Source organism: Gorilla gorilla, chromosome 7 (genome assembly GCF_029281585.2).
Source record: "Gorilla gorilla gorilla isolate KB3781 chromosome 7, NHGRI_mGorGor1-v2.1_pri, whole genome shotgun sequence".
Lineage (NCBI taxonomy): Eukaryota > Metazoa > Chordata > Mammalia > Primates > Hominidae > Gorilla > Gorilla gorilla.
The window spans coordinates 143,531,255-143,550,672 of record NC_073231.2 but is presented as its reverse complement, the minus strand read 5'-3'; the positions used below and the strand labels follow the sequence as shown (position 1 = coordinate 143,550,672).

General features: G+C 35.3%; 1 long non-coding RNA gene across 1 annotated transcript in view; it reads right to left on the bottom strand.

Moving 5' to 3' along the window:
- Positions 1–13,960: 13,960 nt before the first annotated feature.
- The window catches only part of LOC134759044 (uncharacterized), a 38,434-nt gene continuing 32,976 nt past the window's right edge, over positions 13,961–19,418 (bottom strand). Inside the window, exon 3 of the long non-coding RNA XR_010134901.1 lies at positions 13,961–14,326. This is a non-coding gene — a long non-coding RNA (uncharacterized lncRNA). The remainder of the gene's footprint in view (positions 14,327–19,418) is intronic.

Sequence of the window (19,418 nt, the reverse complement as noted above, 5' to 3'; positions counted from 1 at the left end):
AGCAACTGATTATGGTATAATTATTAGGTAAATAGTATAGAAAATTTTAGCACTATATCCATGTATTCTTAATGTTGTAGCCATTGAAGTTATTTGTTCAGCAAAAATATTTAACAGGACACATTGTCTAAGGTTGATTAAAAAACACATCTCAAAATTTCTTAGGTACAATAAAAATGTATTAGCTCATGGAAATGTGAAGGGGAAATAATATAGATACAAACAATTTTATTAAGTGACTCCCTATTACCGTAATAATTTCTCCATCTTTCATCTTTGCATCATACCATTCACTGACTTTAACTTCTGTTTCCTCCACTTGGTGGGAATTTGGCCACCTCCAACTCCTAGCATTTAAATTTCACAGCTAGAAAGAAAGAAATCTTCTTATATCTAGAGTATTAGTCTGTTCTTGCATTTATATAAAGAAATACCTGAGGCCGGGTAATTTATTTTAAAAAGAAGTTTTTCAGCTCACAGTTCTGCAGGTTGTATAGGAAGCTTGGTACCCATGTCTGCTTCTGGTGAAGCCTCAGGAAGCTTTCAATCATGGCAGAAGGTGAAGGGGGAGCAGGAGCACCAAATGGCTAGAGCAGGAACAAGAGAGGGAGGAGGAGGAGGTCCCAGACTCTTTCAACAACCAGAGCTCATGGGAACTAAGCCAGTGAGAATGCCCTTATCACCAAGGGTGCTAAATCATTCATGAAGAATTTGTCCACATGGTCTAATCACCACCCACCAGGCCCCACCTCCAAACACTGGGAATCAGGTTTCAACACAACATTTGAGGGGGACAAGCATCCAAACCATATAACCTAGGTATAATTATTATGATTCTGGAGAATAACTGAGAGTAACCAAGCTTGGTTGCATGTCTATCCCTCAAGACAATCACTGTGACTAAAAGTGGAAGCACTGATTAATCCAGCTGAAGCCCAACGCCCATTTCTCAAGCTACTACAATAGCCAAGAGAGCAGGGGACACCTCATGTCACAAGAATTGAAGAGGCTGGGTTGTTGCATAGATGAGGCCATTGGGTATATGTTGATAAGCCCAACAATACTACTGGGCTGTTCAGTAAGTCTGTTCAACAGTAAGCAGCTGATATCTAGACAGTTCCAAACCCAGTTTTCACTGGTGTTCTGTGCTGCATCATCCCCGTACCTAAGAACCACTGTGTCTCATTTTCAGCAAAACTAGAATGGTGTTTCCTTTAGGACTGAAGATTGGCACCTACAGGTCCAGCACAAAAGCTAAGGATTCTGTTGGGGAACATAGCAGTCTGGCCTCTACCTCAGGTTTGCACCTCTCTTGTCATAGGACCTTGGAGTCACTAAGTCATCATTCTGACTCTCGATTTCCACATGCATAGAATAAGAAGTCTCCAATACAGGGTCTTTCCAACTCTATTTTTTCTAAACTTTACCTACATGCTTGTTCTCTGATTCAAAGATATTTACTAGAGCTTTTCATTAACATGAGTTTTTCCTGACATTACCCTTTTTCTAATTTAAATGCCTATTTTTTAAGAAAAATATGTTTTGTATTTTAAGAATATTTACTCTTTAAAAATGAGTTAAAAATATGAGTTCAATAAATTAGCTACTTTCAAGCTATCATCAATTACTATTATTTCCTGGGAAAGGCTTTCTATTTTCTCTCTTATCTCCTGGATAATGTAAAGGATAAATTCACATGATTCCTCTTCAGACTTTATTAATTTAGCATTAATAGTCTTGCTTATTTTGCTCTCTTTGTGCTATCATCTCTTAGAATGACCTTTAAAATGTTCAATTTCCTGGTAACTTCCTGTTGTTCATTATTTTCATAGAATTCAGAATTTACAGACAAACGGTGGATTACCAGATATTTTGCGTTTCTACTATAAATGACTATCAAAAATATAAACTAGTTGGGTATATTCTATTTCTATGCTTCTATAGGATTCTTTTTGCTTAGGAAGAGTTCTTAATAGTATTACAGATTCTGAGACCTGCCCTGGGGAAAGTGGCCCCATCTTCTTATTTACAGGTGTCCCGACTGTACTTAGGGCATATGTGTCCTCAAAGAATAAAAAAACACTTGTGAAATAATTAAGAGAAGTAGAGGTTTTAATGTTTTCTTTTTCTTATAACTTCCACCAAATTTTAAACTTCCTGAAAGAGACTGTATCTAACTTGCTCACAATTGTTTCTTCAGAGCCTAGCCGACCCAGGCACATACCAGATGCTCAACAGGTAAATATTAGAAGAGAGAATGTCTAAAGCTGCTGCTCTGTAGTTGTTGAGATGTAAATATGATGCCTTCCCAGAGTCAAATATTTTATTACCACATACTAGGCATTTTCTATATAGCTCTCCATTGTGGGGAGAAAAGAAAGATGTGATGCCTTTAATTTCTATGTACACAAAAATCTACTAGGGAGATTAGATAGAGGTTTTAATCATAATTTGTTGTAATTGATTTTACCAATGTGAAAAGAGTCTCTTGTCTCTGTCCCATGTGGGCTTCACAATACAAGCGTGAGAGCTTCCCCTCCCGCTCTCCTCCGTGAATTGCTGTGGGCTTATAGATATCCTGGGATGATGTAGGGGAGCTTTCCCTGTGGGGTGTCCATACCACTTGCCATGTAAGAACCAGAAGCACCTCTATGCTGTTGCTTTCACTCAAATGCTCCTCCTCCTCACCATCCTCATCATTATAACAGCACTGATAATAAGGGCTACAATTCTTTTCAAATTTTTGCGTCAGGCAATAATCCAAAAGCTTCACATTTAACTCATTTAATTCCACACAGCCCTGTGAGGTAGTTTCTATCATTTCCCAGATGAAAAACCTGGGGTACTAACAAGGAGACTAAGTAATTCACTGGCAGTGACACAACTAGAAAGAGAAGACCTAGACTGAGAATGTCTGCAACCAGACCTCAAAGTGGCCTGCCTTGCTGCTCTGGAATCGCTGGAGTGGCATCTAATATTTAGTGGATATTCACTGCATGCCTGTCCCTACTCTGTTGTCTCATTTAATGCTAGTGAGAAACTTGTGAGGAAGGTATTTTATTACCATTTACAGATGAGTAAACAGAGAAACATGAAAGGAGGGTGAACCAGGATCCCACAGTCACACAGCAGCTCAGTGGATTCAGAGGGCTGACAACTTTGGACACGGGGTCTCTTAGACTTTCTTCTGGCTGAGCGCGCTGGCTTACACCTATAATCCTAGCACTTTGGGAGGCTGAGGCAGGTGGATCACGAGGTCAGGAGATCGAGACCATCCTAGCCAACATGGTGAAACCCCGTCTCTACTAAAATACAAAAAAAAAAAAAAAGAAAAATTAGTCAGGCGTGGTGGCAGCACCTGTACTCCCAGCTACTCGGGAGGCTGAGGCAGGGGCATTGCTTGAACCTGGGAGGTGGAGGTTGCACTGAGGAGACTGTGCCACTACACTCCAGCCTAGCGACAGAGCAGGACTCCTTTTCAAAAAAAAAAAAAAAAAGACTTTCTTCTATGCACTTTCCTAATCAAAACCAATAACACTGATATGTCAACATATGAAGACTATCTACTCCAATCCTCACTTTATATGAGGTGTTCCTTTTAACACTCATAAAAACTCCATTTTACACATAAGAAACCTGAAGACACAGAGAGGTTAAGACTCACAAGATTCCAGCATTAGTAAATGGCAGAGCTTGAGTTTGAATCCAAGCCATCTAACTCCAGAAACCAAGCTATTAACGGCTGTGCTAAACTGTCTCTTAGGCCTGTGGGCGGAAAGGGCAGACACCAATACTGAGGAAGGGAGGATGGGTCCACTAATATGACAGACACCCTTTATGATGTGGTCACATGCTGACTTATAGTGCTCTGCCAGTGACCCCATTAGGCTTTTGTATCAAACCGTTCCCCTGCAGAGCTGCTTCTTGGAGTGTCTTGCCCTGGACTGCTCCAGAATAGCTCATAGTCTAATAGCTAGACTGTTGGATCCAGCAGTGCCCATTTCCTCCCCATGAATTTCTCCTTAGAGCTTTGCCTTTCTTTGAAGAAAGACCTCAACTGCAGCTGCTGCCCTAAATGTTTTATCTATCACAGTGGTCCACAAAGAGAGCCATGCCAGCAAAGGAGCCTCCGAGTTTGCAATGGTTTCTTTTTCCTTTGCCCTTCCTTCCTTCCTTCCTTCCTTCCTTCCTTCCTTCCTTCCTTCCTTCCTTCCTTCCTTCCTTCCTTCCTCTTTGCCCTCTTCCCCTTCCCCTTCCCCTTCCCCTTCCCCTTCTCCTCTCCTCTCCCCTCCCCTCCCCTCCTCTCCTCTCCTCTCCTTTCCTTTCCTTTCATGTGATATCAAACAGAAACATAGCTTCATTCCTTTCATTGGACCTGAGATTCAGGACACTTAGCTGTAATTCTCTAAGTGATGCAGACAGCAAATGCCTCATTTGAAATCAGTAACTGGGATTTTCTATTCCAGGTTCAGTGTCTTTTATGCTAACCTAAGCCAGCTCCTTGACAATTCCAGGACAACATAGGAACAGGAGAAATGCACTTGCCCTATAATAGAATGACTTCCTTGATATCAAAGACAGAGTGGGAAGGAGCCAATGAGAGCCAAAGAAAACCTGATGTTATGGCCACTTCTGAAACTGCATCTGTATGAACTGAATTTTATATCAGATGAGTCAAATCCCATTTTTAGAGCACCAGCTGAGTTGCTGTTTTGAATGTCTCCTAAAATGGAAATTTTCAAGGCATAGCAAAAAGGGGTCACTGACATAAAAAATCAAGAATAAAATATAGTGCTTTAAAAAATCCCAAGTCTTACCTGCTTATGTGAATTACTGATTCTTCTGTGTTTGTTCTAAAGCAATCAGTATTTGCAGGGGTTGAAGCTAGGTGGCAGCGGGGAATAACTTTTGACAGAGCTGCTGTTTTTAATCCTGACAAACATCTACATTCATCGTAAAGTACTCAGTTCATAAATAATTCATGGTGTGTAATGGGGGAAATACTGCTATGAGAATGTTCTTCCAGTGTGCGTGTTTTGTTTTGTTTTGTTTTTCCCAAAAGCATATAAACTGAACTAAATGTTTTCAAGATTATTTGAATTCATGCCACCTGAACTTCCTACTTTGGGATTATGAGGACGTTTTCTCAGACAGATTCGAATACTTTAGTGAGATGTACTGATAGGGCTGAGATTAGGACCAGAAATAGTCCTAACAACCATTGTTAGTTTTAAACAGTAATTATATTAGTTGGCCACTGTAGATGTTTGCCAACATTTAATAACATCTTATTTAATTTATTCCTTATTATACATTTAGTTATTTTCACATTATTTCACATATGCATTTTCTCTCTTTTTTTGATATTTTGTTTCTCTACACATTATGTATCCGGTGATACTGATACTGGATGAATATTCATCCTAGATACTCTTTTCCATAAAGTGCTTAATATATTGAGCATCTACTATGTGTTGATTTTATTTTTTGTTTTTTAAATTGAGATATAATTCACATAATATAAAGTTAACCAATCTGAAGTTTATGATTTAGCAGTTTTTGGTATATTTATAGGTATAATCATCACCATTAATTCCAGAATATTTTCATCACCATACACCAAAAATACAGGTTTGAGGCTCTATTCCCTTTCTGCCCACAAACCCTGACATGTGATCTGTGTTCCTCTATGGACTTGTTTATTCTGGGTGTTTCATATAAACTGAATCATATAATATATGGTCTTTGTGCCTGGCTTCCTTCATTTACCAGAATGTTTTGAAGGCTCATCCATGTTGTAGCATGCGTCACCACTGCATTCCTTTTTATGGTTGAATAATATTTCATTGTATTTTATGTCACCTTTTGTTTCCCTATTTATCTGTTGATAGATATTAGGTTAGTGTCCATTTTGGGACTATTAGAAATAATAACACTGTGAATATTCACGTATAAGTGTTTGTGTGAGTATACGCTTACAGTTCTCTTGGGTGTATACCGAGGAGTGGCATTGCTGGATCATACGGCAACTTGAGTTTAACTTACTCAGCAACCAAATTGTTTTCCAAAGTGGATGCACTATTTTATGCTTACATCTTTGTCTTGTTCCTGATCTTAGAGGGAAAGTTTCGCTTCTTTTGACACTAAGTATGGTGTTAGCTGTGGACTTTTCATAGGTGCTTTTATTAGCATGAGAATATTTTTATGCTATTCCTAGTTTGCTGAATGTTTTTACTAAAAGGGTGCTGGACTTTGGAAAGTGGATTTACTATATTTATTGAGATGAACATGTTCTTGTCTTGTTTTGCTTTCTTAGTCTATTTATATGGTGTATTACATTGGTTGATTTTGACATATTGAACCGTTTTTGCATTTCTGCATTTCTGGAGTAAATCTCACTTGGTCATGGTATATGATCCTTTTTTCTATATTTAGTTTGCTAGAATTTTTTTGAGGATTTTTTTGTGTAGATATCATAATGAATATTGGTCTATACTTTTTTGTGAAGTCTTGTCTGCTTTTGGGTTTAATGTGATACTGGCCTGATATAATGAATTAAGGTGTGTTCTTTATTTTCTGTTTTGAGAAGAATTTTGAAGTTAGCTCTATGTTAAGGTGATTATTTAAACACTTGGTGGAATTCACTACTTTACTGAAAGCATCCATGCTTGAGCTTTCATTTATTGGAAGTTTGTTATAATTCTACCTAGATTCATGATTTTTTTTCTTGAGTTTTTCAATTATATCTGAGCTATTGAGTTTTTTAACATAACATTCTTCACATTTCTTCTTTATAATATTTTGTATTTATGTAAGTTGGGTAGTAGTGTCTCCTCTTTTATTCCAGATTATAGTAAGTGAAGTATTTTTTTCATTTTTTTTAATTGCTCAACTTAAAGCTTGCCAATTTTGTTGATCTCAAAGAACCAATTTTGATTTTGATTTTTTTCTACTGTTATTTTGTATTTTATATTTTGTTTTATCTAAAATCACACAAATATTTTTTTTTTCTACTTGCATTGAGTTTAACTGCTTTCGTTTTTGTAGTTTCTTAAAATGGAGTGTTGGCTCACTGATACGACAGCTTTCTTATTTTTTACCATAAGAATTTATAGTTAATACTTTTCCTCTGAGTCTTGTTTTCTCTGAATTCTATAAGTTTTATCAATTTGTGTTTTCATTTTACTCATCTCAAATTATTTTCTAAATTCCTTCGTCATTTCTTCTTTGATCTATTGGCTGTTTAGGAACATGAAATTTAGTGTCTGTGTATCTGTGACTTTCTTCATTCGTTTATTTCTAATCTCAATCCTTTGTGGTTGGATAATATACTTTGTATTATTTCAATGAATCTAAATATATTTACACCATAGAATACTATGCAGCCATAAAAAAGAACAAGATCATGTTTTTTACAGGAACATGGATGGAGCTGGAGGCCATTGTTCTTAGCAAACTAAAAGAGGAACAGAAAACCAAATACCACGTTCTCATTTACAAGTAGGAGCTGAATGATGAGAACTCATGGACACAAAAAGGGGAACAACAGACTGGGGCTTACTTGAGGACAGAGGGTGGGAGGAGAAAGAGGAGCAGAAATAACAACTATTGGGTACTAGGCTTAGAAATAATCTGCACAACAGGCCCCCATGATATGAGTTTACCTATATAACTAATCTGCATATGTACCTCTGAACCTAAAATAAAAGTTTTAAAAAATTATTTAAACTTGTTTAATGGCCTAATATTTGTCCTTTTCTGAAGAAGATTTTATGTACGTTGAAAATAATGTATATTTTGCTCTTGTTGTGTGGTGAGTTCTATATTTTAGGTCTAGTTGGTTAGTAGATTCTTTCTTTTTGTTGCTATTTTTTCATCTAGTTGGTATAGTCATTAGTGGAAGTGGCATATTGAAGTCTGCAAATCTAGACAGATTATCTATCCAAGTCTCTGTTTTCGCACAAAGTATTTTGAGGCTGTGGTTAGGTGTATACACATTTGATATTTTATCTGTATGATAGATTAAGCTTTTTATCATTATGGAATGTTTTCCTCTCACTCTAGGAATATTTTTTACCTTACAGTTTTATTTATATGATATTAGTATAGTTACTTCAGCTCTCCTGTATGGCACATATTTTTTCATTGTATTACTTTCAAGCTATTTGTGTCTTTGAATCTCAAGTCAGTCTCTTGTAGACAATATATAGTTGAATCACTTTATAAAGCTGATTCTGAAGCTATCTGACTTTTATTTGGAGAGTTAAATATTATTTACACTTAATTTCATTACTGATAAGGTATAATTGATATGTGTCATTTTGCTATTTATTTTCCACATGTCTTACATCTTTTTTCCCTGAGATATCCATTATTTCCTTATTTTGTTTTAAATAAATATTTTCTATTATGCTATTTTAATCATTTTCATATATTTATAATTCCCTGATATATATGTATATATATACACATATATCACATACTCCCATATATATATATATACACACACACACACATACATACATACACATGCACAAACACATATATCAGGGAATTATAAAATATATGAAAATATATGTATGTATACATATATATTTTCATATGTGTATGTATACACATATACACATATACATGTATTTGTATGACTATATGAATGTCTTATTTAAAGCAGTTTTAGGTTCACAGCAAAACTGAGAGGAAGGCACAAATATTTGCCATATGCCGTCTGCCCACACACATGCACAGAATACCCCGTTATGAACATCCCTTACCAGACTGGTATATTCATTATGATGAGTGAACTTACACAGACACATCATTATTATCCAAAGTCCATAGTTTATATCAGAGTTTGCTCCTGTTGTTGTGCATTCTATGGCTTTGAATGAATGTCTAATAATATGTATCCACCATTATAGTATTACACTGAATAGTTTCACTGCCCTAAAAACCCTCTGTGCTCCACCTTCTCTTCCTTCCTTCTTCCATACCCCTAGGAAATTACTGGTCTTCTTTCTGCCTGTTCAAACCTGCTTTTGAGCTCCTTTAATGAATTTTTGTTTTAGTTATTGTACTTTTCGAAACTAGAATTTGTTTCCTTTGTATAATTTCTATATCTTAATTGATATATATTTTGTGAGACATTCTCATACGTTGTTTTTTTCTTTAAATGTGGTTTTCTTTAGATCCTTAAATATATGTAAAATAAATGATTTTACATCTTTGTCTAGGAAGTCCAATTTCTGGGCTTCCTTAGGGCCAGTTGGTGTCAATTGTTTTTTCCCCTATGAACGAGCCTTACTTTTTTTCCCTTTACATCTGTAGTGTGTAAAGAGACATCTAAATATGTAATGCCGACAGAAACATGGCCATGAATGAATAGATTATCAGAAATGATTATGGAATGTGGGGCATATATTTTTAAGGACTAGGTACTTGGCTTAAAGGAGAATATCCAAACATTTAACTTATTTTAGCAATATGCAAATGTCAGTATCCTGATTTTTAAGGTTATATTTGGCAATGTAAAATAATGTCATTGCTTGTATTAAATATACACTAATGTATGCCAGGGCAATGGAGATATGGTTGCTTTGTTATTCAAAACTGGGTCAGAAAAATAAGTATCTTGTGCTATATCGTCAACTTTTCTGTAAGTGTGTGATCATTTCACTATCTAAAAATAATGAATTGTTAGGCTAAATAAATTTTTTGAAGTGGAAAATTAATCTTTCCAATGAAGAAATAAATAGATCATGAATATAACCAAAAGAAGGTAAGAAATAAAGAGTAAAAAAAAGATAAACCAAGAAAATATAACAGATGAAAGGTGATATAAAAATGCTTATATAATTAAAAGAAAACAACATGTAAAACAACAAAAAGGAAATAAAATTTCAATCCTGATTAGAAGTTTCCACTAAGCAGACGTGAAATATTTGAAACTTTTTGACCTGATGATTTGGTTTAAAGAATATAAGAAAAAAAAATGGTAGAGTCAAAGGAAAAACATAAAAATTCACAATTATATTGAAAATCATCAAATATTTGACAGGTAGAGTAAGAAAACCAGAACATTAACCAAGGATGTGAAAGATTTAATTGCATAAAAAGCTGTAGAGTGATAGAAATATGGAAACATGCATTCATGAAAAGAAATCTAGATTGATTTTAGCATATATGAAACACAAAATTCATTATATAGTAGAACACGAAAATTTTCATTGCAATGAATTAAAATTAAATTTACCACATTCTCCAGGAGATTATAGATAATAATGAAAGGACTAGTACAAATAAGCAAGGAAAAGCATCATATAGTGTTATGTATTATTAGGCACTAAATAAACTGAAAAATGTAAGAGATCGTGATGGCATGCTGGTGCTTATACCAAGAGATGAGTGTGCTCGTTTTTTATTAAATTGTGGGAAATTGATTCTAGGAGGTAATACTTGAGGCAATACTTGAACGTTGGATAAAGCCATCTATGGAACCAAAGAGCTTTCTTGGCAGAGGGAATATGAGTGCAAAGATTAGAGCAAACATAATGCCTGGGAGGCTAAACCACAGAGAATAGGCAGTTGGAATATATTAAGTAATGGAATAAAGAACTCAGAGCTTCAAGAAATAGGCCAGATAATGTAAAACGCTGATGTTAGGAGTGAGAGTATGCTCTACATGCCATGGAAAGTCAGTAGCATGCTTTAAGGAGTGGGGAGGGGTTGTATTTCCATAGGGGTGTGTGTGTGTGTGTGTGTGTGTGTGTGTGTGTGTACATGTCTAATGTGATTCTCATTTTTAAAAACTACATACATCTATTGTATTGAGAATGGATTGTAGATTAGGCATCTAAACAGAGTGATCACATTTGCAATTGCCTTGTAAATACAGCTTCAATCTGTCCCATATCTGGTTTTGAATCTTCTTCTACTTTGTAACACTGTAAGCTTTTCTTAACTTAAATTTTTAGAAGCTTTTTTCCCTTTATCTGTAAAATATGATTGGCTATTCATCTAGTTCTCTAGAAAGTTTAAATAAAGCAAATTGCATAAAGTTCTAGACGTGTTAAGCATGGACAACAATGTTAGTGAATGTGCCTAGAAATGTTTCTGGCATGTCCTAGATACACATCATTTTTTTGTCACAGTCTCCTGTCAGACTGTTTTTCATTTGTTTTGGGTATATATCATAACACGAAGCACAGAGAAAAAGTTCAACATGAGTTTCACCACCTCATCCCTTATCACAGCCACCAACTAATAAAAGACACACACACATACACTTAATGCTTCAGCACATGTGCACTGGATGGCCACTCTCTCACTTCTGCAGTTAGGTGTTAGGCCAAGTTGCAAACTCCGCAATGCTCCCCTCCTGTGCTGCTCACGCCCCTTCATCTAACTCAGTCACGCTCCTAAACCAAGACTGAGTGTGGATGATTGCCTTTACTAGGTGTACCTCTCTTTGACTACACCCATAAAACCTTCCACATTATGATTTTTTTTCATTGTCAGTAGAATTTCTCTCTTATTTACCATTTTATCTTCAATTCTAGTTCAATGTGGACCATAGAATGGCCAGTGAAAATATATTTGTGGAATAATGGACAAATTCATAAACGAATGTATGACTGGAATTGAATTTTGATTCTCCTTAACGGCCAGGGACCCAGAATTCAAATCAAGCAACACACACACACACTCACATACACACACACACATACATGCACGAAAACACGCTTTTACCACTTATGCCAATCTCATAGTATTTCAAAGGAAATATGATCAAATGGATGTTTGCGTTCAAGGTGAAATCTTAAGATCAGGGTCTTATTGGGTTTAAAATCACTCTGTTGTTGCTGTTTCTTTTCAATTATTTTTCAATTTTTATTTTAGATTCAGGGGGTTGATGTGCAGGTTTGTTATATGGGTATATTGTGTGACACTGATGTTGGGGGTACAAATGGTACCATCTCCTAAGTAGTGAGCAGAGTACCCAATAGGTAGTTTTTCAGACTTTATCCTCTTCCTACTCTCCCCAGTCTCATAGATCCCTTTGTATGTTGTTTGTAACTATGTCCATGTGTATCCAGTGCCTAGCTCCTGCTGATAAGTAAGAGCAGGTGATATTTTGTTTTTCTATTCCTGTATTAATTTGCTTAGGATAATGACCTTCTGCTCCATCCATGTTGCTGCAAAGGACATAATTTTATTATTTTTTATGGCTATGTATTCCATGGTGCATATGTATCACATTTTCTTTATCCCATTTACCACTGATGGGCATCTAGGTTGATTCCATGTCTTTGCTATTGTGAATAGGGCTGTGATGAACCTACAAGTTTATGTGTTTTTTATGTAGAAGGATTTATTCTTCTTTAGGTATGTACACAACACTGAGTAATGGGATTGCTGAGTTGGGTGGTGGTTCTGTTTTAAGTTCTTTGAGAAATCTCCAAACTGCTTTCCACAGTGGCTGAACTAATTTCACATTCACACCAAAAATATTAATTACATTTTCTCCACAACCTAACTAGCATCTGTTATTTTTTGACTTTTTAGTAATAGCCATTCTGACTGGCGTGAGATGGTAACTCATTTTAGTTTCGATTTGCATTTCTTTGATGATTAGTGATGTTGAGCATTTTTTCCTATGTTTGTTGCCCACTTTTATGTCTTTTTTGGAGAAGTGTCTGTTCATGTCTTTTGCCCACGTGTCAATGGGGTTGTTTTTTGCTTGTTGAGTTGTTAATGTTCTTTATGCGTTGTGGATATGAGACCTTTGTCAAATGTATACTTTGCAAATATTTTCTCCCATTCTATGGGTTATTCGTTTACTCCATTAATATGTTTTTTTGTTTTGTTTTCTTTCATTTGTTTGTTTTGCTGTGCAAAAACTCTTTAATTTAATTAGGCTCCACTTGTCAATTTTAACTTTTTTTGCAATTGCTTTTGAGGATTTAGTTATAAATTCTTTCCCCAGGTTAATGTTGAGAATGATATTTCCTAGGTATTCAGCAAACCTAAAATAACTAGAAAAACAAGAACAAACTAACCCCAAAACTAGTAAAAGAAAATAAATAACTAAAATTAGAGGAGAATGAATGAATTTGAGACATCCAAATCAATACAGAGAATCAAATAAACTAAAACTTGGTTTTTTGAAAGGATAAACAAAATCAATTGACTTCTAACTAGATTAACAGAGGAAAGGAGATGATCCAAATAAGCAAATCAAAAACAACAAGGAAAAATTGAAACCCTGAACAGACTAATATTGAGTTCCAAATTTGAATCTGTAATAAAAAAAAACAACCAAAAAAAAACCTGTAGACCAGATGGATTCATAGCTGAATTCTTCCAGATGTACAAAGAAAACATGGTACCAATTCTAGTGAAACTCTTCCAAAATATCGAGGAGGAGAGATGCCTCCCTAACTCATTCTAAAAGGACAACATTACCCTGACACTGAACCCTGGCAGAGATATGCCAAAAAAAAAAAAAAAAAAAAAAGGAAGAAGAAGAAAACTACAGGCCAATATCCCTAGTGAACTTAGATATGAACATCTTCAACAAAATACTAGCAAAGTGAACCTAACAGCACATCATAAAGTTAATTCACCATGATCAAGTAGACTCCATTCCTGGGATGCAAGGTTGATTCAATATACACAAATCAATAATTGGGATTCACCACATAAACAGAATTTAAAACAAAAAAAAATGATTATCTCAATAGACGTGGAAAAAGCTTTTGATAAAATTCAACATTCCTCTATGACACCCCCAAATAATAAGAGACATTTCTTGTGTCCATTTCTATGTTTGTGAAGATAGAAACATCCTTAACAATAAGAATTCAAACAGTGAATGCTGCATTTTCACCCTAATAAATATTTTACTTACACACACACACACACACACACACACACACACACACACACGCACACACTGGCTCACTTATTGAAGTCTTCAGTGTTTAATATTATTAGTGATTTGACATATTTATCCAAGATCTTTAATGAAAATACTTTCTGTCTCTGAATCAACCAGAAAATAAAGAAATCTGGCACCTCATCATGACAGGTGATTTGAAACTATGGCCGTAGTAGTTAGAGCTCTTAGCTCACGTGGTTGAACACAATACAGGCGTGGCTGACTGAGCGTCCCACTTCTGTGGTCATGCTGGGTTGAATTCCATACTATCCTTTTAATACTTCTTTTGATAGCTGTGATCACGATGACTCTTTGGCTTGTTTCAATGTGATAGCTATTTGTGGACTGGATGGGATGTTTTCTTCCTGAGATACAAACATTGCAACGCCACTAAAAATAGAGATTTAATTTTAAAAGATTAAATTTAATTTCCAGTGTGATGACCTCTGTGTACATATTGTACACCAGTTGATTTTCTTAGGCATGTAAGACAGTAACTCCTTGACTACAATTGCATACTTTGATTATGTGGACTATTTTGCCTTTACATAGAATATGTAAGTGGTATAAGCAGAGAGAGATAAAATCAGAAAAGGATACTGTATTGATATTTTTTCTCTTACATATCCAATATTTATCTACAGGCTTTCCTCATTCTCCTGCATTCAGTAATTCCTCCTCATTCTCTATTGATTTTGAAACAATTTTTAATTAACAGCTGATCATAAAATATTACAATTTAAATTAAAATATTTCTATTGGACATGATATTTATAATCTATTATCCATTTCAAAGTGTATGAGGCGGGTTTTCAAATGCATAGATAGTGTTTATGGCTTTTGGCTTTTCAATTTCAAAAGGACATACTACAAAATTCTTAAAAAATACAGAGGCTTTATTTTTTCCCTGAGTGTGCCACGTTTTAGCCTTATTGTCAATGTCTGCAGCTTTGTCAGCTTAGCATATTTATAATTGAAAGGGCATATTGTCTTTTGCACTTCCCCAAATGCGCCATTTCCTAAATTGGTTCTTCACCTCCTTCTTTCACTTTTTCTCCCCTTCACTTTATTACTCTTTATCTTCCTTTCTCTTTCTTTCTCCTCCTTCTCTCTCACTAATAGTATAGTAAGCATAAAAGTGATGGTTTATTTTACCTATCAAATTGGGTTACAGAAGGCCCAGATAGTGAATTGGACATTATTTCTAGGGGTGTCTGTGAGGGTGTTTTCAGAAGGGATTAGTATTTGGATTAGTAGGCTAAATTTAAAAAGAGAGAGAGAGATTTCTCCTCACCACTGTGAACGGGCATTATCCAACCAATAGAAGGCTCAAATTAAATAAAAAAGTGGAAAAAGGAAAAATTCCTCCCCTTCTCCACCTTAGTTCTAAGCCTTTAGCTTTGGACTGACTCTTCTGGTTATTGGACCTTCAGGATCTAGCAGAATTAAACCAGAGGATTTTCTGGATTTCCAGCTTGCAAGTGGCACATCATGTGACTTTTCAGTCTCCATAATTGTGTGAACCATTACCATAATAAATTTCCTCTTATATGTGTATGTATTTTATATAAAATAGGATATGTATAAATATATATACACATACCTACACATATATACACATACCTATACATATATATACACACATATACACATATACACACATACATATATATATATATACACACATATTTACATATATATCCTATTGTTTCTGTTTATCTGGGGAATCTTGAATAACGCATTAAGTGAAGAAGAATTTTTACACACACTCTACTTTTACATATCCATGAATGAGGGCCTCACTACTAATTTTAGTAGCCAATTTAATCTTTGGACAGCATTGAATATAAATTTAAAACATATTCTATTTTTTGACCCTATCTCATCTCATGTTATTTAGAGGAAACATAAGCTCAAAATTGCTCCATAGTTTTCGGAAATGTAAAATATTAGAAAGTAATAACACATAACAAATTGATGACTCTCTAATCTTTCCAACTAAAAATCAAGAAGTTTAACATTTCTTATTTTACATGTAAGCATTTTTCCTTCCTTAATAGTTAAATAAATACCAGAATCCATTATTCCAATCAATTACTGAATCTGTTATTTCTTTTGTCCTGCTTAAAAAGTAAAGGCAAGCAAAACTATTTCACATTTGGCTTCTTTTGTATGCTTTCTTAACAGCTATAAAAATCTGTCTTTTGAAGTGTAATGCTAGCTGAGTAGGAATGTATAATTTAGGTCGCATAATTTGATAATAAAAATAAAAGGTCCATTTATCAATGTGCAGTCATTGTTACTGGGGTCCATTCTCCAGCAGTGGCTGAAAATTTTGATGTTGAATCACCTACATCTACTTTTCTTTTATGTAAATTCAGGAAAGAAAAAAATGTCTTCTAACATTTCTCACGTATTTAGCATAATCTTTCTGGGTTCTCCATTCTCAATGCTGAAGATCTTTCTTCTGAAATCTTAGAATAAATTGTTCAACTCTATTTAGTTCATAATATACCATGTAGGCTTTCCTTTTTGCATCAAGCAGAAGGTGAATATATCTTTCTGCAGTGTTAGTTGCTGACCTTGCCAGTCCATTCATCTCCCCTCATTTATTCGCCTGATTCAGTCTCCCCAGCTCTGAGTGAATATTGATGAAGCCTGATGCTATACCGACGTGCTCAGAGACACCAGCACAGTAGAGTAGCTTCAAGATTTCTTATGAGTGGAGTTAAAGGCAACACTTTTGTGTAAGTGACCAAGTCTGTGTTAAGGGTGTAGGGAGACTTGTACTGAAGCTGTGCTTAAGTGCAGATGGTATCTCTACTTATATTGCTAGTTAGATGTAGATAAAAAATCCTAAATTTTCCAGTAATAATTTTTTACAATTTTTATGTAAAATTGAAAAAACATCAACTCTGAATAAAGGCACTTTATTAGTCAGGGTTATCTAGAGGAAAAGAACTAATGGAATATATATACATATATTCCATTTATATATATATTTCATTAGTATATATATATACACACATACTAATATATAAAATTAAAAAAATCAACTTTGAATAAGGGCACTGTATTAGTCAGGGTTCTCTAGTGGAACAGAACTAATGGAATATATATATATATATGATTTTATTAAATGTTTATTAAATATTAACTCACACTATCACAAGGTCCCACAATAGGCCCTCTGCAGGCTGAGGAGCAAGGAAAACCAGTCCGAGTTCCAAAACTGAAGACCTCGAGTCCAGTGGTCAAGGGCAGGAAGCATCCAGCACAGGAGAAAGATGTAGGCTGGGAGGCTAGGTCAGTCTCTCTTTTCACATTTTCCTGCCTGCTTATATTCTAGTTGTGCTGGCAGCTGATTAGATTGTGCCCACAAGATGAAGGGTGGGTCTGCCTTTCTCAGCCTACTGACTCAAATGTTAATCTCTTTTGGCAACACCCTCACAGACACACCCAGGGTCAATACTTTGTATCCTTCAATCCAATCAAGTTGACAGCCAGTATTAACCATCACAGGCACTAAGGTTTGCTTGTTAGTGGTTAGAGAGGGGATCTAAAGAATCTGAGACCACCATTTGCTATTGTTCCTGCCAGAAACTTGTATCTTGAATGTATTATGCTCTTCTCTCAGTGCCCAGGTTACACATGAATCATAATATTTTATCCTATCCCTATATGGCTGATTCTATCTGTCATGAAATAATGCCATTTAGATCTCTTTCAAGAAATAACTTCGCATTTTGTCTTCCATCCAAGATAGCATAACAGGAAACAGATTTACCCTCTCATCCAAAAGAAAAACAAACAACTTTAAAGTGCACAAATACATATAATTGCATCTTTAAAAATATTGGGCATCAGTCAATAAGGACAGTAATCCCTTTAGGATGCGAAACAAATGAGGCAAACCCTATCGTTGCCTCAGCTAACTGCGTGAAGTGTTTCCAGACCACAGAACAGGTAAGGGGGACCCAGAAGGACACTGGTGGTCCATGGTTTGAAGAAATGGCATAGAGTATCACAGATGAGAGGAGACAGCAAAACAGGGAGAGAGAGAGAGAATTCTAGATACCTGTAGACAGTCTTCTTTGAGTCTTCAGCTGAGGACTGACAGACCTATGTATGTAAGTAAAATATCAGAGGGCAGTGAAATAAACACCCAAAGGATTAAGGGAACAATTCTTAGGCTTAAATGGGCCTGGGGATGGTTTCCGTTCCATAGTAGAGTTTTACCTCCATTGTGGCAGAATACAAGTCCTAGACTCACTAATGCTCTTGTCTTACATAACAAAGCTTGAAAACATCAAAAGGATACAAGTAATTACAAGTAAGTTAGCTGAGATCTAGAAAAAAGTTCAAGGACATGTATTGGTATACAAAAATAGCCAGCCTGCAAAAGGATAAAATTCATACCTGATATTTAATAAAAACTATTATTCATAAAAAGAACCTAGAAAATATGAGGCAGAATGAAAAGACATATCAGTGAATTGAAATCACTCCAGAAATGGCACAAATGATAGAATTAGTGGACAAAGACATTAAAAGAGTTATTACAAATGGATCTGACATGTTCAACAAGGTAGAGAAAAGACTGAACATGTGAAATGAAAACATGAAAAATACATTAAATACATCAATCAGATCAACTGGAGATAAAAAATATAATTTCTCAGTTGAAAAATACACTGGATGGGATTAACAGAAGATGAAACATTATGGATATTGCAAAAATGAATATTAATGCATTTGGAGACCTACTAGAAGACAGGAAAACACACCCACAAAGAAATGAAAACAGACGGGATAAATAGCAAAGTAGTAGATTTAAACACCACTGTGGTAGCCAGCCTCTAAGATATTCCTCAATAATCTCTGTATTTCTGATATTCATATCCTTCTGTAATTCTCTCCTCTTAATTGTGGGTAAGACTTATTTACTCACTACTAACAGGTAGAATAAGGAAGAAGAGACAGTGTGTAACTCAGACACTGACTTATAAAAGACGTCTCCTCTCCATCCTCTCTCTTTCTCGCTCATCACTCACTGTGGATAAAGCCAGCTCATGAACAACAGTAAGGAGAGACTCATTTACATAGGAACTAAGCATCTTTTCAAAAGACATACGCGTGATCTTGGAAGTAATGTGGGCAGCCTTGGTCAAATCTGCTATGACTGCAGCCCCAGCTGACAGCTTAAATGAAACATCATGGAGACTCTGAGCAGGAAGTGCCCAGCTATACTCCTCCCAGGTTTCTGAACCTCAGAAAAAGTGCGAGCTCATAAAAGTTTGTTGTTTTAAGCTGGTAAGTTTGGGATATTTTGTTATATAACAATAGTACATCAACTGTGCAAAATCAAATTAATTACAAATGTTCCAAAACCACAATAAAAAGTGGAGACTGTCACACTGTATAAAAAAGAGAAATCAACTATATACGGTATATATTTTCATTATACTACAACAAACTCATT